The sequence below is a fragment of the Carcharodon carcharias genome, chromosome 19 (assembly GCF_017639515.1).
Source record: "Carcharodon carcharias isolate sCarCar2 chromosome 19, sCarCar2.pri, whole genome shotgun sequence".
Classification (NCBI taxonomy): domain Eukaryota; kingdom Metazoa; phylum Chordata; class Chondrichthyes; order Lamniformes; family Lamnidae; genus Carcharodon; species Carcharodon carcharias.
In genome coordinates, this window is record NC_054485.1 from 18,777,486 (window position 1) to 18,799,944 (window position 22,459).

At 45.4% G+C, this 22,459-nt stretch overlaps 1 long non-coding RNA gene across 1 annotated transcript; it reads left to right on the forward strand.

The window, feature by feature from the left end:
* The first annotated feature begins 952 nt into the window (after positions 1-952).
* Positions 953-21,950, forward strand: LOC121291742. The gene is made up of 3 exons (XR_005946062.1): positions 953-1,063; positions 13,282-13,400; positions 19,537-21,950. It is a non-coding gene; the product is annotated as an uncharacterized LOC121291742 (long non-coding RNA).
* The last annotated feature ends 509 nt before the right edge of the window (positions 21,951-22,459 follow it).

Here is a 22,459-nt window from a genome sequence, read left to right on the forward strand (position 1 = left end):
CCCCCCAAGGTCAATTGTCCATTCTCTTTGTTCTAGCTCTGATAATGCGTGGCCCCTGCTCTCCTTATGATTTAGATTGCTTCCTGAAACCCTGTTTACTGTTATTGGTTCTGGGTGAAGGGAAGAGCATAACGAGTTCTGATGCAGTTGCAACACAAGAATTAAAATCACACGATATTTTGTAGTGAATTTCAATCATTACGTTGTGGTTTGGCAACAAACAAATCCAACTATTTTTCATATGTATTTTAAAATCCTTAACTTCACCAGAGAGTGAAATAGTTTCCTTGATCTGCTTCCATTTGAGATTGGAATTCAGCCCCATTGCTGAGCTCTTGGATTTAGCCATGGGGATGATTCCATGGTCCTTCCTGCTGTTTCACATCTGCATTTGCAGCTCCAGGCGTTGGATTTAATGAAGAAGTTTGGGCAGCGACCAATCTGAAAGGAACATTTGTTTTTACTTTTTTTAAAAAAAAGTAGCTTTTATCGTGGGCTTTGGCCCCAGTGAAACGAGGTCCCCCCAAAAATGACAAAACATGAAGCTTAATTTGTGAAACTTCCAGGTCCGTAAAAACAGAAAATGCTGGAAGTGTTCAAGGTCAGTCTCTGTGGGGAGAGGAAATAGTTAAAAGTTTCAGGTCTGTGACCTTTCGTCAGAACTTATGTTTTCATGAGGTATCAGTATGACTAGGTTACCGGGCTATCAGTGGTCAGGAGTGAGGTACAACCAGTCCCCCTGTTTCTGGGGCATGTGGATGAACTGGTCCAGTGAGTAAATATACTCCCGATTTAACACTAACCGACTACCTAACTCCTAGGGTTGGTCTGCGTCCGAGTCGGAAAACGACACAATTGAACGCTAATCCGCCTGAGCCCTGGTTGCAGCTACAACTGGGAGCAGTGCCCCGGGCATCGCGCAGTGGGCGGGGGCTGGGACAGGGGTGGGTGTGGAGAATCTGCCTTTTTAATGCCATTCTTCGCCTCGCTGTGCTGTGATCCCGGCCGGAACCCGGGCCCGGGAGTGGCTCTGGGGCTCTTTGGTAACTTATCGCCTCGCCCTGTAAGTTTCTGCAATTTATTTATTTTTTGGTTGCTGTCTAGTTTTGAGGTTGGCGTCACTGCGGAATGTTGGAGCAGCTCAGGGGCCGCACTCTTGAGTCGCAAATCCCGCCTGGGGAATTGGGACCGAGTCGGGATTCTGACTAACAGGCAAATGAGAGAGAAAAAAAACTAAAACTTCAGCAATTAACATTCAGCCTGTAATAAACACAGCGTATATTGTAGAGGTGAGACTGTATACTACAATGCAATTACCTAAAAACATTTGAGTTATGTAATGTGCACTCTATAATAGGCAAAGTGGATACATAACATCTTTGGGGGCGGGGGGAGAACAGCGAATAGAAAAATGCCCTAATTGGTCAGATTCTTAAGAGGCGGAGCTTGTGTCTAAACAGTGGAAAGGTCTGGCATTTATATATCGCCTAATCACAGCTTCAGGGTGTTCCAAGCGGTTTCATGACCAATGAGTTATTGAACTAAATGCTTCCTTGTACCAATGAAGAGAGGAGTAGCCCACCATGAGTCCTTGCTCCAGCTTTATACTCCGGGATAGACACAGTCTGGGTGTGGAGAGGTTAAGAACTTTTTTTTTCTGCTCTCAATTACTTCTAGTTCAGAATTGGTTCTGGATGCAGAGGACCGCAAGCTTGGCTTAAATAGCCAAGTGGTTATGGTACTGGGTTTGTAACCCCAAGATCAAGAGTTCAAATCTCACAATGGCAAACTATGAAACAATGTAACTTCCTCTGAATAGGAACAGATGGAAACGTGTTTGTACTCGAAAGAGTTACAATATAATCAAGAGTTCAAATCTTACAACGGCACACTATGAAACAATGTAACTTCATCTGAAACAGATGGAAACGGGTTTGTACTCGAAAGAGTTACAAAAGAAAGAGATGCAGAGGACCGCGTTCGATTGACAGTGGCTGATTAAACTCGGAATTAGTGCCCTAGGCAATGAGGAGAGAATTCAAACTGTGGTTAATAACTTCAGAAATCCAACACTGGAACTGAAGCTTGTAATTCTCCTGCTCTTAAAACAACAACTTGCATTTGTATAGCGCCTTTAATGTAGGAGAATGGTCCTAAGATGCTTAACTAAAGTCAAAATCAAATAGGCAAGACAAAAAAGAGACATTAGAAGGGTGGATCAGGCTGAGTGAAGTGGATTTTTTAAAGAGTTTTTTTAAAAGAGGAAAGGGAGGGTTAGGGAGGATATTCTACAGCTTTGGACCTAAGCAGCCAATGATGGAGAGAAGGATGTTGGGGATGTACAAGAGGCCAGCGTCAAAGGAGCTGAGATTTCTGGAGGAGTTGGCAGAGATAGGGGGTGTAGCAGGGGAGGTGAGCAGAGGCTGGGCCTCACCTACTGCGGGGCACTCTGACTTCTGACTCCTGATTTTTGGAATGGGGCCAGATGCCAGGATGCTGGGCAGGAGGATCCAGTCGGCCTGGGGTCCTTAGGACAGGAGCTGAAGTCCTGAAGGAACTGGGGGTGGTTGGGCGGACCCTAAGCCTGGAATGCGGGCTGGAGGAGAAGGACACACCAGAGACCTCATGAAGGGGGAAAGAGAGCAGGACAGCAGCCAGGACCTGGGGCAGCAAAACAAGCCTGGTGAGTCCCTGTGTTGAGGAGCTGAGGCCCCGAAGAGGACTGAGATCTGGAGCATCGGTAGTGAATATTCACTGTAAATTGTTTGTTTCTTGGAGTTACACTTTCCCTTGAAAGTTTAAGCAGTTTTGATGCAAGTAGAATAAAAGAACCTTTTTTTTAACCCTGATGCAGTCCGTGTGCTTGAATCCCACATTATATCTTGGTGCCAAAAGTGGGATTCCACAGCACAGGCATCAGGTCATGGCAGAAGAGATGGAAGAGTTGAAACCGGCGATGACCAAGGGGGAGGCTGAAATTGTTCCACTACCAGTGGTAGCTCGGGGCATCAACAGAGGGAACTGAACCTTCAAGCCAAAACCAGGCAGAGGCTCCCTAGATGCATTCCCTTGATTCTGCGAACAAAGAACACAGAACTGCTGGTCAGATATTCTACCTATCGGTGGGTAGGACATTCACAGAAGTCCACAGCGGATCTTTGAGGTCCTGGCATGGGTTTTTGGGGACAGCAATATCCTGCCACAGTTGCTACAGAAGTTTATGAGTACAAACAAGCTGAGGGAGAGGACCTGTTCTCTATATCCTTGAAACCGTGAAGATGTTCAGCTGCTTTATCCTCCTCGATCTGTCCCTCAAATTGACCAGGGACACACAGCTGAAGGCCTGCCAAGCTGAAGCAGTGAGGGATGGAACCGTCCAGCTGAAGTTGAGGAGGCTTAACAGTGCCAAACCCCAATTATCCTCCTTTGATGTTTGGGGCCACATCATCTGGATCATGGGAAAAGACGGGACTCCAAAGACCAGGAAAGAGGCCACCATCAGGAAGGTGGCTGTTAGTACGGACAGGGATTTGGACCTCAGGCTGAGGAGGCAAGTGGTACAGATTGCTGCACAACAAGCGTAAATCCAGTCCTTGCTGTCCTATCTCCACGGCACGCCTTATGGCCAATCCCACACAAGGGATAGTCCAAAAAGATGCTGGAATTATAACAGGGCTGGACACTTCAAATGAGACTGCATTCAACAACCACAGCCACCACAGACGTTAGACATGGGGACCCCATCCAATGCCACGGCCTCCCTTTAATAGACATTAAACCAGTTGGGCATTCCAATGAGAGCCAGGCAGGGAGGGGGCGAGGTTCTTTTGGGAAGAGGCTCAGTCTTTTGCCGAGTGATAGGGACTTGTCCTAAGGTGGCTGAGAGATTTGGAATGATGGAAGTATTGTGCCTAATTGACACCGGAGCAGAGGTGTCAACCATTACTCACCAGTTCTTCCAAGAGCAACCTGCTGAAGGGCGTGACCTGATCAACATTTCTTCCCTCCTCCAAATCTCTGCTTCACAAGAATTGGGCGTCCTTTAACACGGCTACATCAAGCTCCATCTATCTGCTCTCCATCACACTTTTCATACCCTGGGGTTTCTGGTGGTTTGTGACTCGATTGATACTCCAATGGAAGTAAGGAAAGTTGACAATACCTGTGATGTTAGGGTGAAAATGTTGAGAGATATCCGGGCATCCTTGGAAGGCATGTATGATGACTGGTATGAGCAGGAAGTTACTAAGTCAGCCGGAGGGATGTCAAGAGTCCTCAGCCTTGCTCTATGCACTCAAGGTGTATCAGCCTGCACAGAACCTTAAGACTGTTAGGGTAGGAGGAACTCGGGTTTTGTTTTTACCCCCAACTGCCCAATCACTGTCCTCAAAGGCTTACGCCAGTTGTCCGCAACTGGCCGACATCAGGCCTTGCTTGAGCATCACATCCTGCATGTAGTGGAGCGACCACTTGGTGTAACTATGGAAGCCATCCTCATCACTGTGAGAGAAAAGGGTAGGGTACCCATGCAGATCACCATTTCAGCAGCAAGGATGTTTACCTCCAACTGAGAATGTCCCTAGGTATCCTTAAACCTGCGACTGTCATGGAGAGTGGACCAACTGGGGAAGACATTTCTAACCTCATTTCAAAGATGAACATCAGCAAGTTGGAGGAGACCCAGAGGAGATGGTTCATTGCTACTCACCAAGTATGGGACAGCTTTCAGTCAGGGTGATAATGACACCGAGTATTGTGACCTAGTGAGCTACAAGATTGTAATGGCAGATGACTGCCCAGTGAGGATTCCTCATCACCGGATCCGACCCCATCACTGGGAGGAAGTGGGAAGGGAGTACCTGCAGAAGTCTGTGGAATGAGGTGTCATCTGGGAATCATTGAGTCCGTATGCCTCCCCCACAGACCTCGTGAGAAAAAAAGATGTAAAACTGAGGATCTGTGTTGATTACTGGGCACGCAACGCAAGGACTCATCAGGATGCTTAGCCGCTACCTAGGACTGATGAAGCATTACAAGTCCTCAAAGGTTCAAAGTATTTCAAAAGTCTTGATTTGGCCCATGGTTATAACCTGCTACCCATCACTGAAGAAGGCATTGAAATGATGGCATTCTGAATGAGCACCGAAGGACTCTACGCATACACAAGAATGCCATTTGGGCTTTGTAATGCCCCGGCCACCTTCGTGTGTGTGATGGATAAGGTTTTTGAAAAAATTTTCAGTCCCTTCTTGTATATCTGGATGATATCCTCATCTTCGATTTGATGCTCAAAGAGACCCTTGAAAGACTAAACACTGTCTTAGCCTGCTCGTTGAGGCTTAACTTGAAAGGTAAGTGCCTGTTCCAGACAAAAGTACAGTACCTCGGGTACTTCATCACCAGGGAAGGCATCATTCCTGACAATGAGAAAATCCGAGTGGTATGGGAGTGGTACCTGCCTAAGGTGGAGAGGGACTGCGTGGGTTTCTTGGTCTGGCTGACCACTAAAGGAGGTTTGTGTTCAGTGGCCATCCTGCTCCACAACTTGCTGAGGAAACCAGAGTGACAAGGGAGTGGGGAGGGAAAGACATGATGCTCCACGAACCATCACAGGAAGATGGACCCCAGTGTGTGAAGACTCCTTTTGCCCTGTCAAGCATAAGCTCATTTTATCACCTGTTCTTGGCTGCCCAGATTTCTGTCTCCCCTTCATATTGGAAACCAAAGCCAGTCTCCTTGGCCTAGGAGCGGAGCCATCACTTGTTCAAGGGAGGAAAGAGTGGTTACCGTGAGAGGTGTATTTTGGCCAAACCAGGGAAGCGGCTTCACCCCAACATGGCTAGTTGCCACTAGGCCCCCGAAGGTTCTCGCAATGGGTTTTACTGTCCTCGACCCCAGTGCTAATGGGACCTAGCACATTCTTATACTTACATCTGTCTTCACCAAGTTTACACAGATTATTCACACCTGTGACCAAAAGTCTCAACTATGGCGTTAGTAACACTCAACTAATGTTCGTCCATTTTAGTACTTCCTGCCGGGTCCACTGACCAAGGGCTCAATTTTGAGAGTGGGATCCCACTGGAGCTGTGCAAGGTGTATGGCATTGTCAAGAGCTGCACTACCCCCAATAGTCCAGAGGGTAATGGACAGTGCAAACAATTCAACTGTACTCTGATTGCACAGCTTCCCACCTGAGAGTAAATGTAAGTGGCCTGGGTATCTTCTGGGGTTGGTCTATGCTTGTAATAGTATCCCACATTCCTCCGTGGGTTACTCTCCACACTATCTCTTCTTTGGAAGAGACCCAGTCCTTCCCGTGGATCATCTCCTTGGGTTCACCGCACATCCAGATGGAGATGGCTACATTGATGAATGGATTACTGAGCATCACCTGAGGCGAAACCAGGTGCTCGAGATGGCGTCCAAGAAGACTGAGAAAGAAGTACTGTGAAGAAAAATGCTTCTCAATACAAAGCTGACAAGGTGGACCTTCCAATCGTTGCAAGAGTATTCCCCCAGAACAGGAATATTGGGGTCAGAATAAGATACAAGATGTCTGGGATCCTGAACCCAACAAAGTCATCAAATGGCTTGACGCTGGGGGCAACATCTGTGTTGTTGAACCTGTAGCCAGAGGACAGCTTCAGAAGTTGGTTCATAGAGGGGAGATGCTCGAGGCCAGAAGCCTGGTGGGTGAAGTGGGGGCAAGCAGCTCACTCAACAGCATTGCTGAAAGTGTCAGTGGGCAGTGGCTCGTGCGATGGAGACTCAGATAGTGACAAGGAATCTGGAGTGACCTGTGTGTTGTGAACCCAGGGAATATATCCATTGTGAGGAGACCTTCTCCAGTATTGAAAGAGGACACAGAGATGACCTGGGGTGAAGCTGCAGCAGAAGCGACAAGTGCTGCCAATAGTACGATCCCAGGCAACATGACCAACCTGGACTCCTATGTAGCTGATCCATTCCAAAGCCTGGATTCCATTGAAAGTACCAGTGTGGATAAGGGACTGAGAATGTCATCTCTGTCAAATGCCAGATAACATCCCAATCCTTACCATTTGCCCCAATCAGTGCTGCACAAAGGAAATGTTGCTACCAATGTGGCTTTGAAAGTTATCATAGCTCAGTTGAACCTGTTGATCATGTGATTGCTTAGCAAACAGTCACTATGTGATACACAGTTTCTGGAACGGGGGAGGGTATACCAGGAGAGGTGAGCAGGCCCTTGGCATCCTGACTTCGGGCTTCCAAATTTGGACCGAGGGCTGGAGGCTGAGCCCTGCCCACTGCACAGAGCATTAGGTCCCCGCCAGCAGAGGTCTTTGGCCTGGGACGTTGCTGGGCAGGGGGATCCAATCGGCCTGGGGCTCTCCTTGCAACAAGAGCTGAAGTCTTGTAGGAGCCAGGGGTGGAACCTAAGCCTGGAGTGTGGATTAAAGAGCAAGGAGCTAGGGCAGCCGAACATGCCTGGTGAGTCACCGCATTGAGAAGCTGAGGCCCTGCGTACAGCAGAGATCGGGAGCATCAGCGGTGGATATTCTCTGTAAATACCTTTCTTAACTTTGCAGTTAAGTGTGCTTAAATCCCATGTTGTAGGAGGGTACGAGCCCCTGAAGGTATTGAGCACAATGCGACTTTTACATTAGGAGGTGTTGATGGAGTCAATGAGCAAGGGGGTGATGGGTGAATGGGGCCAGGTGTGAGTTAGAATGCGGTCAGCCGAGTTTTGGATATGCCAAAGTGTATGGAGGGTAGAAGATGGGAGGTCAGCCAGGAGAACATTGGGATAACAAGTCTGGAGGTAACAATAGCATGGATGAGGGTTTCAGTAGCAGTTGGGCTGAGGCTGGAGTGGACATGGGTAACGTTACAGTGGTGGAAATAGGCAGCCTTGATGTGGAGAGGCTGTAGGGTCAGAAGCGCAACTTGGGATCAGATAGGATGATGAGTTTGCAAACAGCCTAGTTCAGCCTCAGGCGGTGGGCCGGGGGAGGGCTAGACTTTGTGGTGGGGAATTAATACAATGGCCAGAACATGATATTTGAGGGATGGCGCAGGCTCAAGCTCTGGGTACCAAATCCCTGGTTTGTCAACTGAATAACGTGGAAACTATTTATTTCAGATTTTTTTCTTATTAATTCCTTGTCAAAACATCTGACAGCGCTTCAAGAACAATGAATTGTTTGAGATGCAGTCACTTGTTATGCTGCTGGACATAGCTGTCATTTTGTGCACACTGTCCACCTCTCTGGCGCCTGTGGGACAGTCAGTTAATCTATTTGTTTGATGGCTTTGGTAGAGAGAGGAAGACTATACCAGACACTGGGAGAGGTGTCCCTGTTCATGGGATCAGCCAGACAAGCAGATTGAGGGCTGACAGAGGATTCCATACTTCTATTCTCTTGGATCACAAATTAATAATGGATGAGAAGGCCATTTGGCCCATCTTAATCCATCCATCCAGAGAGATCCCAACAACCCTCCCCCTTTTGTTTCTTCAATAATTCCAGGTTTTTGGCTTCCCCCTTTTTAGGGATTTTTTTAGAGATAAAGTATAAAAGAAAATAGGTAACTTTAAACCTGTAATGATCATTGATCAGTCTGCAGCAGGAATATTGTGTCTAGTTTTGGAAGCCTTGCTGAAGAAAGGATGTCAATACCATGGGGAAGAATTTTTCCCCCATCAGAGGAAAGTGCAGGAGCGGGCCTGGGCAGGAGCGCCTCCGATTGGTGCCCCTGATTAGGGGCATGCCGCCATTTTACATGGGTGGGCCAATTAAGGCCCGCCCAGCGTAACGTCTGTCAGGAAGTGCCATGCGCTCCCTGTGCAGGCGGGGGAGGGGGCAGGAAGATTCTCTCAGCCGAGAGTGTGCTCTTTCGCGCGTGCACGCCCTGATCTCCCTGAGGCTAAGTGTTGCCTCAGAGAGATCAGCTCCAAATTTAAAAATGTTACAGAGACAAATACAAAATTTCCCTGACATGACCCCTCATGTGACACTGTCACATGAGTTGGCACATGTCCATTGCTTTCAGTGAAACCTTTACTAAAAATTTAAAAACCCTCATGAAACCTCATTCCGCCCGTGGATGAGGTTTTCATGCTTTTTCTTAAGCCCGCCAGGGCTCCCAGCCTGCCCGCCAACCTTAAGGTTGGACGGTCAGGTCTATTAATTACATTAAGTACTTTGTCAATGGCCTCAATAGGCCGTTGACAGGTCGTCAGGTGCACAGCTGATCCGGCAGTGCCCCCGCCGACCTGAAAATGGAAATGACGCAGGGTGATGTCAGGACTTCCACCCAACGTCAACCCACGTCACTTTACGGTCGGCAAGCGGGCCCCAGCCCCTCCCGCTCGCCTACCTAAAGATCCTGCCCATGGAGACAGCGCAGAAGAGATTCGCTAAAATGATCCCAGGGATGAGGAGAGAGGAGATTAATTTAGGCTCTTTTCATTTAGAGCAGAGAAGGTTAAAAAGAACTAAAAAAAATATAACTTGCATTTATATGAGACCTTTTGCAGAAGGCCCAAGGCTTTTCATGAGGCACTTGAGCAACCAGTGTTATGACAGGGAATGCATGCAGAAGTTGTTCAAAATTTTGATTTATTTTTGATAAGCTAAATTAGAAAACATGAATTCTGATCATGAGTGAATTAATAATTAGGTGACAGCTTGAAATCATCATGTAATTTAAAGAGAGTGAAGAGGGAGAAGTGTATTTATGTAGCAGTTTATTGGGACCTGCAATATCTGATCGCTGGTAGGAACAAAATCTGTAACAGCTGCTAAAAGGAAAGTGAGTAAATGTTTTGAAAATAAAATTTCAGAGAGGTCTGGGTAAAGGGCAGAGGGATGATGCTAATTGGACAACTCTTTCAAAGAGCTGATACAATTGTGATGAGCAAATGGTCTCCTTCTGCGATGTGAAATTCTATAATTTTAGATTATTTTCATCTTCCCCTCAAGGCTGCGAGTTTTATGAATTCTCCTACATTAGTCTTTGTAAAGCACCCTGTGACTCATCCTGGAGTGTGAGAACTGAATAGCCTGCCCTTGTTTCTATGACTGCAAGGGGGATGAATGGCCTCTTGCTGTTCCTATGAGTGCAAGGGTTTGCTTTACATCTGCATTCTCCCACAGGCTGTGTTTGCACTAAGCGGAGGAAGGTGTCAAGGGACCAGACAGTAACATAATCAGTGACAGTGCATTGTGCCATGCAAAGCAGTAAAATCCAAGTTCCACCCTCAATTTGTGCTGAGTTAACATTTCTGAGCCTGGGGCATGACTCTTGACCTCCGCACCTTTGGGTGAATTAAACAGAATTCTCATTGCTTGCAGTGACTCTTGTTGGTGTATATAGTTATCACAGGGAGAACAGGATAGATTTATGAATAAACATTCAGCAACAATCAGTGCCTGGGCACCACATGAAGAATGGCCAGTGTAAGCGGACCAGTGCCCAGGGACCTGATCCCTATGAAGAGGCAGCCTGTTCGGAGTGGGACAGGCTGCTGTCACCTTGCCCTGAATGGGAGAAACTCATTCTCTCAAATGTGGGCTGGTGACAGAAGGAAGAGCTGAAGGAGAATTGTATCATCTTGGCGATGTGGGAAGAGAGTGAATTACTAAGCATAAAGTTAGCAGCTCATCACTGAGTGCAGCTCAAGACAGAGTGTGAGCTTGGGAATTTGTTGAATGAGGGAATTTTAAAGGTTAAAAGATTTCTAAAATTTAGTCTAGTTTGCATTTAGCATTTAACTACAATTTACTGTTAATGTTAAATTTTCTTTCAGTCTTAGAGATAAACAAGCTCCCTACTGGAGAGGCAGTTGCAGTTAGTTAATTAGGTAGCTGGTTGGAACAGGTTTCTCTAGTCAGAAGTATTGACTCCTCTGTGGAATTTCAGCTAGTATAAATACAGGTGGCCATGCTAAGCACACGAAGATAGCAATCACTCATTAAAGAAAAAGTAATGGGAATGCTAATGGAACTTAAGGCTGCGATATCCCCTGGACTTGATGGCTTGCATTCTGGGGCCTTAAGACAAGTGGTTGCCGAGATAGTGACTGCATTGGTTGTAACATTCCAAAACTCCCTAGATTTTGGAAAGGTTCCAGTGGATTGACAAACCACAAATATAACACCTGCATTCAAGAATGGAGGGAGACAGAAAGCAGGAAACTAGGCCAGTTGGCCTAACATCTATCATTGGGAAAATGCTAGAATTTATTATTAAATAAGTAGTAGCAGAACATTTAGCCAATCATAATACAATCAGAGTCAATGTGGTTTTGTGAAAAGGAAATCATGTTTGACAAATTTATTAGAGTTTTTGAGGATGTAACAAACAAGGTGGATAAAAGGTAGATGTAGTGTACTTGGATTTCCAAAGGACATTCAATAAGGTGCCACATAAAAGGTTTCTACGCATATGCTACATAAGAGCATATGGTGTTGGAGGTGATATATTAGCATGGATAGAGGACTAGCTAACCAACAGGAAACAGTGTGTTGGGATAAATGGGTCATTTTCCGGTTTGCAAACTATAGCTAGTGGAGTGCCACAGGGATCAATGCTGGGACCTCAACTATTTATGATCTACATTTAATGGCTTGAATGAAGGGACCTACTGTATTGTAGCCAAATTTGCTGATGGTATGAAGTTAGGTAGGAAAGCAAGTTGTGAGGAGGATATAAAGATCTGCAAAGGGATCTGGAGAGGTTAAATTGTGGGGGGAGGTTGGGTAAGTGAGCAAACATTTGGCAGATGGAATATAATGTGGGAAAATGTGAGGTTGTCCACTTTGGTAGGATAAGTAGAAGAGCAGAGTATTATTTAAATGGCAAGAGGCTACAGAATGCTATAGTACAGAGGGTCCTAGGTGTCCTTGTACATGAATCCACCTTCTCAAGGGCAACTAGAGATGGGCAATAAATGCTGGCCTGAATTAATTTTTAAAAAATTCTTATGTACTGAGGAGGCCGGTGAGGCAATGTCCCATGGCCACTGGCACTTGGGCGCCTCCCAGAGGCTAAATCAGAGTTCCTGGGTGATTGCCAAGTGCGATGGGACTGAGGCCAGTATCTTGCTTCCTTCCTCATTTGAATTTTGTATTTTCAGAGTTGGTATGGTTCTAGGGAACTGTGATCACAAGTGGGAAATTATTGTCTACAGAGCAACTCCCCCACCCCCCTGCCACCTCACCATCCACTGAGAAAATACACTAATTGAGTTGCTTCTCTATTTTAAATGCATCTGTCACACTGTGTCCTGAATTTGAATTGCTGTAATCTAACACTAGCTGGACAATCACTGATGCAATCTGCTCACTTCTTGGGTTATGCAGTGTCCAAACTGAAAGGAGGGAGGGGCAGCGTTGAACACTGATAACAGCAAGGGTGGGTGGTGGAGTTTGAGTGCTGAGACTTGGAGGAAAGCTGGGTGGGGCTGAATGCTGGTTATTGGAGAGTAGATGGTGGGGATATCTGTGGGGGTTGGAGGGATGAGTGTGAGTGTTGGTAACAGGAAGGAGCAAAGAGAGGGGGTGATTGGTAACTGGGGGTCGAGGGTAAATGCTAGTAACTGGGGGTCTGAGTGGTGGGCTGAGTGCTGGTATCTGGGCCAGGAGTGAGTGCTGATAACAGATGAGGGAGGGGTGAATGTGAGTGCTGAAAACTAGGAGTGGGAATAAGTGCTGGTATCTGAAAAGGCTGAGGTGGCAGGGGAATGAATGCTGGTAATTGAGGAGTGAATGGTTGGGGCAAGGATGAGTGTTGATAACAGAGGTGTGGCAGTGGGGGTGAATTCTGTTAACTAAGGTGGGGGTGGGCTGGGGGGAAGAGAGCTGGTACATCCAGTGTCAGTTCCTGTGTTGGAGCGGGACTATCGAATAGTTGAGTCATCTCAAAGTCCTGTGTTGTCGGACAGAGGAAGCAAGGAATAGATATTGCTGAAACTGTGTTGTTTTGATTCAGCCCAAGGCAGGTCCTGTCAGTGCAGTGATCACAGAGAGAGCTGATGCGTCTGAGTCTGGGACTTGGTGAAGCGAATGCATATCCGGAACATATAACACTGATGCCCTTTGACAGACAGCTCAATAGCTCAGTGACATCACTGAGTGCGAGAGGCATGGTATAAAAAGCTGTTTTCGGCCAGTCACCATAAGCATCCAGTCAGACCGGAGGCTGCGCTACACTCCACTCCATCAGGCAGGACTGGTCATCTTACCGGGATCCAACTATGTTGCCAATAACGTAGACTCTTCCTCTCCACAGACTAGGAACATTTGGAATTGCACGCTGCTCTTGTTAGAATCAACTACCATCCATGTGTCTCCCTGGACATGATACTTCGGCTGAACAGATTAACTCCCAATTACTTCCGATTATTACAGGTTAGTAGAACTTCCTTAATTGGAGTGGGGAATGTGCAGGGAAGGGTGCAGAATTGCGTGCAGTGGCATTCACACAGTAACACGATGTGACAGTCACACAATGACGCACAGTAAAGCAACAGAAAGAATAGATGAGGGTACTGTAGTAGATGTAAAATATTTGGTTTTTCAAAAGTCCCTCAATAAGGTGCCATAGGCTTATATCTAAGGTCAGAGCACGTGGAGTCAGGGGACAAGTAGCAGAATGCATAGCAAGCTGGCTGCAAAGTGAAAGCAAGGGGTTACAGTTACTCAGACTGGCAAAAGGTGGGTAGTGGTGTTCCACAAGAATCAATGCTGGGACCATCATTGCTCATCACTTCCACTGAAGATTTGTACTCAGAAATTGGAGTGCAATTTTAAAATTTGCAGATGACATTAAATTTGGGGGTATGGTTAATACCAAAATAAATTAGGACAATATACAGGAAAACATTAATAAACTCGCTGAATTGGCAGGTAATTGGCAAATGAATTTCAATATAGTTCAGTGAGAGACGGCAGTTTTGGTAAGAATATGGAGGCCACATACTCCTTGGAAATTAAGGGTCTAAATGGGGTAGAGAAGCAAATGGGTCTAGGGATATAGATTCACAAATCATTAAAAATAGCAACTCAGCTTAACAGGGCCATTAAAAAAAAAACAAGCAAAGTACTAGGGTTAATTTCTAGAAGAAAAGAATTGAAAAACAGAGGACCTATCTTAAACAAGGTACAGAACCTTGGCTGGCAACATGGAGTACTGTGCTCAGTTCTGGTTGCTATATTACAAAATGAATAGGATATGTTGATGCAGTGAAATGAAATAAGGTGGAAAAATGATCATGTCATGAAGCATAAAAATCAGCAAAGACTATTTGGGTCACATCACCTGTTTTTGTGCTGTAAACTGCATGTAATTGCATGTAATATACATTCAGTAACACACCGTGACATTAACATGCATTGACATTAGTCTGCAGTCGGTAACAAGCAGTGACATCATCAGTTTGTATAAAGAAACTGTTTAGCTGATGAAGTTTCTCGGGGATAAGAATTCTGCTTTTCCTTCATTTCAATCCTTAAACTGGTGATTTGTTGGATTTTGCTGAGTATAATCTTCAAATCCACTCTCACAAACAGGAGATTGTTTTCTGGGGCTTTAGCCAGTCAATGACCTTGTATCACATTTTAACAAATCTGTGTTTCTATAAAAACCTCCTTATCCAACATGGAGCCTGCAGTCATTATCTGTGTGATGCAGCAGCAGTGTGTGCGTGTGAGTGTCTCATGATCCTCTTTCTCCTCTCACTGTCTCTCTCTCTCTCTTTCACCTCCTTTTTCACTTCTCTCTCTCTCATTCCTTTCTCCCTATATCTTTCCATCTTTCTTTCACCTCCTCCCCCCTTTTATCTCATTCCTCTCTCCCTCTCTTCTTTCCTCCTTATCTCTTTCTCCTTCCTTCACTTCCTTTCCTTCCCTCTCTCTCTCCCCTCCTCTATCAATCACTATTCCTGAATAAGCTGGGCTGTAGTTCCATAACAGCATCTCACCACACATAAATCCTTATCCTTTGTGTGTGAACATCAACAGTATGTGTTAGCAAGTTAGTTCACCAGGAGGGGCATCACAACAGATCCTGATCTTTATCCTGCCCTTACCTAACCGCACTTGTCAGCGTAACCGTCCCTAACCTGGAGTGCTGAGGTTAACTTTAGCAACATAACTATTTCCCCTATTGCAATCTCCTGATTCAGCCTGGACCACAAATTGTACCATAAAAGGAAGCCATTTAACCTACTATGCCTGTGACCATTTGCTGAAAAATTCTCCACCCCTTTCTATATCATGAGCTTTTCTATTTCTTTACACAAGTCACAAGCGAGCTGTCAGGTCACTTCCTCTCAAGGTTACTAGGGGAGCTCACAGAAATGGCTTGGCTAAGGTCCTGACACTCATGCTCACATGAAGCATGGCCTCTTAACTGAGGCACTGTCAGGTCCCCAGTTCCCATGACGCTATCCACAGCCAGGATCCCAGTGGAGGAGGGGTGAAGGGAGTGGGAATAGGAACTATCCATGGAATGCTGGTGAATTTACCCTGCAATTTGAGAGGAAAAAGCTGGAATCAGATGTAACAGTATTACAGTTGAATAAAGGCAACGACAGAGGCATGTGGGAGGAGCTGGCCAGAATTGACTGGGAGATGAGCCTAGCAGGAAAGACAGTGGAACAGCAATGGCAGGAGTTTCTGGGAGTAATTTGGGAGACACAGCAAAAATTTATCCCTAGGAAGAAGAAGCATACTAAAGGGAGGACGAGGCAACCATGGCTGACAAGGGAAGTCAGGGACAGCATAAAAGCTAAAGAGAAGGCATACAATGCTGCGAAGAGCAGTGGGAAACCAGGGGATTGGGAAGCCTACAAAGATCAACAGGGGACAACTAAAAAAGAAATAAGGAAGGAAAAGATTAAATATGAGGGTAAACTAGCCAGTAATATAAAAGAAGATTGCAAGAGTTTTTTTAGATATAAAGGGTAAGAGAGAAGCAAAAGTGGTCATTGGGCTACTGGAAAATGACGCCGGAGAAGTAGTAGCGGGGAACAAAGAAATGGTGGAGGAACTGAATAGGTACTTTGCGTCAGTCTTCACGGTGAAAGACACGAGTAACATCCCCAAAGTTCAAGAGAGTCGGGGGGCAGAGGTGAGTATGGTGGCCATTACCAAGGAGAAGGTGCTAGGAAAACTGAAAGGTCTGAAGGTGGATAAATCACCTGGGCCAGATGGATTACACCCCAGAGTTCTGAAGGAGATAGCTGAAGAGATAGTGGAGGCGTTTGTGGTGATCTTTCAGGAATCACTGGAGTCAGGGAGGGTCCCAGAGGACCGGAAAATCGCTAATGTAACCCCCCTGTTTAAGAAGGGAGTGAGGCAAAAGATGGGAAATTACAGGCCGATAAGCCTGACCTTGGTCATTGATAAGATTTTAGAGTCCATTATTAAGGATGAGATTTCAGAATACTTGGAAGTGCATGATAAAATAGGGCAAAGTCAGCATGGTTTCATCAAGGGGAGGTTACGCCTGACAAATCTGTTAGAATTCTTTGAGGAGGTAATGAGTAGGTTAGACAAAGGAGAGCCAATGGATGTTATCTACTTGGATTTCCAGACAAGGTGCCGCACAGGAGGTTGCTCAGTAAGATAAGAGCCCATGGTGTTAGAGGCAAGGTACTAGCATGGATAGAAAATTGGCTGTCTGGCAGGAGGCAGAGAGTGGGGATAAGGGGGTCCTTCTCAGGATGGCGGCCGGTGACTAGTGGAGTTCTGCAGGGGTCAGTGTTGGGACCACAACTTTTCACTTTTTACATTAATGATCTAGATGAAGGAACTGAGGGCATCCTGGCTAAGTTTGCAGATGATACAAAGATAGGTGGAGGGACAAGTAGTATTGAGGAGGCGGGGAGGCTGCAGAAGGATTTGGACAGGTTAAGAGAATGGGCAAAGAAGTGGCAGATGGAATATAATGTGAGGTCATGCACTTTGGTAGGAAGAATAGAGGCATAGACTATTTTCTAAATGGGGAGAGAATTCAGAAATCAATTCAGAATTCAGAATTGCAAAGGGACTTGGGAGTCCTAGTCCAGGATTCTCTTAAGGTTAACTTGCAGGTAGAGTCGGTAGTTAGGAAGGCAAATGCAATGTTGGCATTTATTTCGAGAGGACTAGAATATAAAAGCAGGGATGTGCTACTGAGGCTTTATAAGGCTCTGGTCAGACCACATTTAGAATATTGTGAGCAATTTTAGGCCCCGTATCTCAGGAAGGATGTTCTGGCCCTGGAGAGGGTCCAGAGGAGGTTCACAAGAACGATCCCAGAAATGAAAGGCTTAACATATGAGGAACGTTTGAGGACTCTGGGTCTATACTCAACGGAGTTTAGAAGGATGAGGGGGAATCTGATTGAAACTTACAGAATACTGAAAGGCCTGAATAAAGTGGATGTGGGGAAGATGTTTTCATTAGTAGGAGAGACTAGGACCCAAGAGCACAGCCTCAGAATAAAGGGAAGACCTTTTAGAACAGAGATGAGGAAAAACTTCTTTAGCCGGAGAATGGTGAATCTATGGAATTCATTGCCACAAAAGGCTGTGGAGACCAGGTCATTGAGTGTAGTTAAGACCAAGATAGATAGGTTCTTGATTGGTAAGGGGATCAAAGGTTACGGGGAGAATGCGGAAGAATGGGGTTGAGAAACTTATCAGCCATGATTGAATGGTGGAGCAGACTCGATGGGCCAAATGACCTAATTTCTGCTCCTATGTCTTATGGTCTAGTCTGTCTGGGGGTGTGGCATTGACTTAGGGAGGAGAGGTGTAGGTGGGGGATGCTGACAGGGGGAGGGATGTGAAATTCTTTTGTAAGGTTCTTAGACCCATCCTGGAGTGACAGCTGGATGTTTTTGTCCTTTCACTTCACTGATTCCGACTCTCAGTGGATTAGAATCAGCGGCTGTTTTATAAGAGACAGATTAAATATTAAAACCAACATCCCAATTGCCAAACTGCATCATTGTTACTGGCTCGCATGGTTTGATTTTTAACCCTTATAGTGCTATGCACAGCATGTGGTAAAGTTTTGAGTGCCCAAAGTCTAATCTCCAGGCCCCTGTGAACTGGCCCTTCCTGCAATCCTGAATCACTATCAAGTCAAGAAAACATCATTCACAGCCAATTAAATACCTCTGAAGTGCAGTCACTGTTGTAATGTAAAAAAACGTTGTAATGCAGTCCTGGTTGTGCAAAGTATGGAAGGCTGTGCCAGGTACACCTGCCTGCAGCTAAGCTGCAGGCTTCAGGCCCAAGTTACAGCAATTTCTACAACACATGGACTGCAGTGGTTCAAGAGGGCAGCTCACCATCACCACCTCAAGGGCAGTTAGGGATGGGCAACAAATGTTGGCCCAGCCAGTGATGCCCATAGCCCATGAACGAATGGGGGGAAAGAAAGCTCTGCACACCTACCACATCCACTTGGTGAACAATCAGGCAGCTAAGAGGAGTGGAAACCCAATAAACATTCCCACCAGTGTCCAAGCTGAATGCACGATTCTATTTGGCCTCCTTCCAGATTCCCAACATCATGAAAACCAGTGTCCTACCTACTGATATTATTCCATGACTGAGAGCTCTGGGCAAAACTAAGGCTTGCCAGTTGTTCTCTACCTTAGTTAATCACTCCCTAAGCCTAGTTGGTTCTGACACTGGCCTCTAACTCACAATGTGGAGATTGTCCAGGATGATCTAACCACAAAGTAAAAACAGGAAAAATCTAAGGTGGCCCATTACCCACCCTTCCAGTCTCCTTACAGCCATCAGTGAAGTGATGGAAAGAGTTGTCAATAACCTGCAATCTGAGGTAATGAGATAATTCGGTGGGAGGACAGGGGACCTAGACCAGCAAAAGATGGCAAATCAAACAGTGGACAAGTGGGAGATATGTAAATATGTGAGAGAATTTACAGGATAAATATACTCCTCCAGCTATAGAAGCTTTACCAAAGGCTGGGATTCATGGGTAAGTAGGACAGAGTTGTAAAACAAGAGTCATATGATCAAAAGGGGGTGCAATACAGATGAAAATAGAGAAGGAAACAAAAAGGAAGACAGGGAGGTGAGGCAGTATGAAAAACTGGTAATCAACAGAAGGGGAAATAAACAGAATAGTCAGGGGGATGAAGGAGCCACTGTGCAACTGAGAGGAAAGTAATAGCAGATTTTAAGAATCTCTCCTCTGTGTTATGGAGGAAGATGATGGGGTAGTACGAGTACCTGAGAAGGATGCAAGAGAGACATGACTAGAGCGAAAAACTCAAAAAGAAACTTGTATTTAAAAAAGAGATGGAACTGAAAGTTGAAAAGGTCAGCTGGCCAGAATACTGAGGGAAGTTTGGGGGATAGATGGAGAGCCACCGATCATTATTATCTAAAGATCTTTGCAAATAGGAACTGTAGTCAAAGAACTGGGTAGTGGGGAATATTCCCCCTAGATCTGGAGAGGGGAGGGGATTAATGGGGAATTACAGGCATCTCATTTACTGGTGGTTTTCTGATTTGCACAGATGCAACTTGCGGGTGAAGCTGTGGTCCAGAGTACTGGCCGACTCATTAACTTCTCTGCACTGCTCCTAGCTGTAGGGGGTATCGGTCTGTCCTCCTATAGCACCAGAAGAATGACTGAAGCAGCTGAAACCAGTGCAGTTGTTGGAACAGGGGCATCGGAGGAGAGGAATGAACTGCGCCAAAGTGGATAATGGACAGATGGACACATGATTCCCGTCACTTAAAGTGGTCCCCTCTCTGCATTCTATCTGAATAGACGAGCCATATTAAGAGGAGTAGTTGGTAAAATGAATGACTGATACAGATGCTGCTCCTACTACTCCCTGAATGTGGTCAATGGGACAGTGAGAATTTTTGTTACTGCCTCAGGCAATCTCTTCATGTATCACTATTCCTTCTCACTGGGAGAGAACAGACAGAAAGTTGGCTTGAGGTCCAGTACAAGGTGTCACTGTGATTAAGCAGCAAGTTACATGTGGAACAAATTAACAGTTATATTGGCAGCAAATATGATCATTGTACACTTAAGTTCTCAGTATCATTCATAACCCAAGCTCTTACTGAGGTACCCCATCACTCATAACATTAGGGTCTTTCCACCTGTGTATCCCATCTGATTGTTGGGCTCTGACTGGGGTGTTGGGACAAAGGTTGTAGTTCGGATGCCCCTCTTTAAGCACCATATCCTGGCATGGCATAATTTTAATATTTAGGAATGGTTCAGAATTTAAAGATCGATGTGTGGAAAATGGACTTGTTATCAGTGGGGTTGCCAATCTTCCTGGAATATTCTGGAGTCTCCAAGATTTAAAGGTTAATCTCCTGGATGCTATGGTGGGCAAGTCTTGGAAAAAATCATAGGGGCATTAAAAATATAAGTTCTCATTTTCTTTGAACATCTTTGTTTATTGGTTATACAAATGTCAGAGATGGAGAAAAATACTATTTGTTTGGGTGGCAAGCTAGGAGGTGGGAGGTCATGTGATAAAGCCTCCAGGAATACTTCCACCCAGAGTTGACAAACCTAATTATCAGACAAACTGAACTAGTTAAAATCAGCTGCTCTTTCAGACTAGGCCAGAGTGGAAAAACCTGTCAAATGGCTCCACGACTGACTAATATGCCCCTGTTTAAGTCATAGATTCTAATTTGTATTTGTTTGCCTCCCACTTTGGGAAGGCCTACAAGCAGCTTATACAAGGAACCTGTAGTAACACATGTCAATAAAATAATATGTATAGTTAATAGATAGTAAGCACAGCACTGTAGCGAGCTGACGTAACAGTGATTGTGTCCATGACTGGAAACTCAAGGGCAAATTGTAGCTGCTGCAGTGCTGTACTTCTGCCAGTGAGTGGTGCCAGTGAGCAGCATGTGCTGGCACCCTCTACTGGCGAATGGGAGTTAACTGCATACTAGTGCCTCTACTGGCAGATAAAGTTACAGATAATGAAAAGGACAACATTTGCCAATTTTTATAGGTTAACTTTGAAGAACAGCTCTGTAAGGCCGTTTGCTCCCTACCAGCAGCAGTACCTTGCGAGACAAATGATCTTTTTATCTTTTTAGATTTCCAGCATCCGCAGTGTTTTGCTTTGATCTTTTTATCATGGTGTTTTCATACCTGAATAAAAATGCCATAGTGCTGATTTGAACTTAAACATTGGAACAAAACAAAGTAATTCAGCCATTTAGTTATCACCTAGCTCACCCCATCGCCCAGCTCCAGGCTATCCAAGCCTGAAAATTAACACAAAATTAGACTTGTTGGTGCCAGGATTTTCACAGTTGCATTGAAGAATGAACATAACAAATCTGAACTCATTAAATTCATTGATGCTAGGATCAGGAGTATTTGTAAATTCTGCCATTAGACAAACCCCATCCCCTCATCGTCACTGTTGTGTTATTTATTTGGTTTGACAGGTTCTCAGGGTTAACATCTACAAGCGATTGTGGGCAACTGTTTGGACACCTTCCAGTGACACTAAAATGCAAGTTACGTAACAGCTGATATTATTGGTTTTGTAGATTTTTCTTTATATAAGTACAGGCCCCCGGCCTGGAGCTGCCCTACATACGCTTCACAGAACATTGGGTTGGTTTGAAACACAAACAGATGTGACAGCCGGAATGTGCCTAAGGGAGAACGCTCATCAAACACAGTGCACTTTGCTCAGTACTGGAATGCAGCTCAGGCTTTCTCAGTCACAGCTCTCATGCAAACCTGGACACTGCCTCCCTTAGTCAGGAACACTGTGGTTTATTGTCTGAATTGCCAACACATTTCTCAACATGTACAAAGAAACTTGGCAGTGCTACATGCTCCTCCTGGGCTACTGAAACAGAAATTGGGTTTGTAATGTTTATTGTCTGTAATATTTGCTCTGCTGACACCATAATGCAGTTATCAATGGAGACTGAGCCTAGGCACACCCCCCCCCCCCCCCCCCTCCCTTAGACTGGACTGACGTTTTGTGGTTCCATGTGTTGGATGTACCACAGCCATGGAAGGCAGGTGTCCCAGAGTCAATTAGACAGTTCTGGAGTGACTCAGCAAGACATATTCAGATTCCTACAAGATGCTCTCTTGAACTGGACAGGAATGAATGGTGCATGGATAAAGTCACTTGGAATCTTAGCTGAGGTGAGTTCCACCTTGGGAGGAAGCTATTTCAGGGACCAGCTGCTGGGGCCCTTTGCTTGCAATAACAAGGATTCAGAAGATCCTTCATGTGGAGGGATTGATGGAGTTTAAAGGAATAAGTCTTTAGAGAGACAGTGATATCTGCTTCCATACCTCGCAACTCCCTGGGCACAGAACGGGTTAGACAGGTATTGCAAGTCCACTGAAAATGTGATATTCAGGCAGACCCTCGGGGTCACTGGTAGATGCCACTCTAGAAGCCACTGATTAATGTC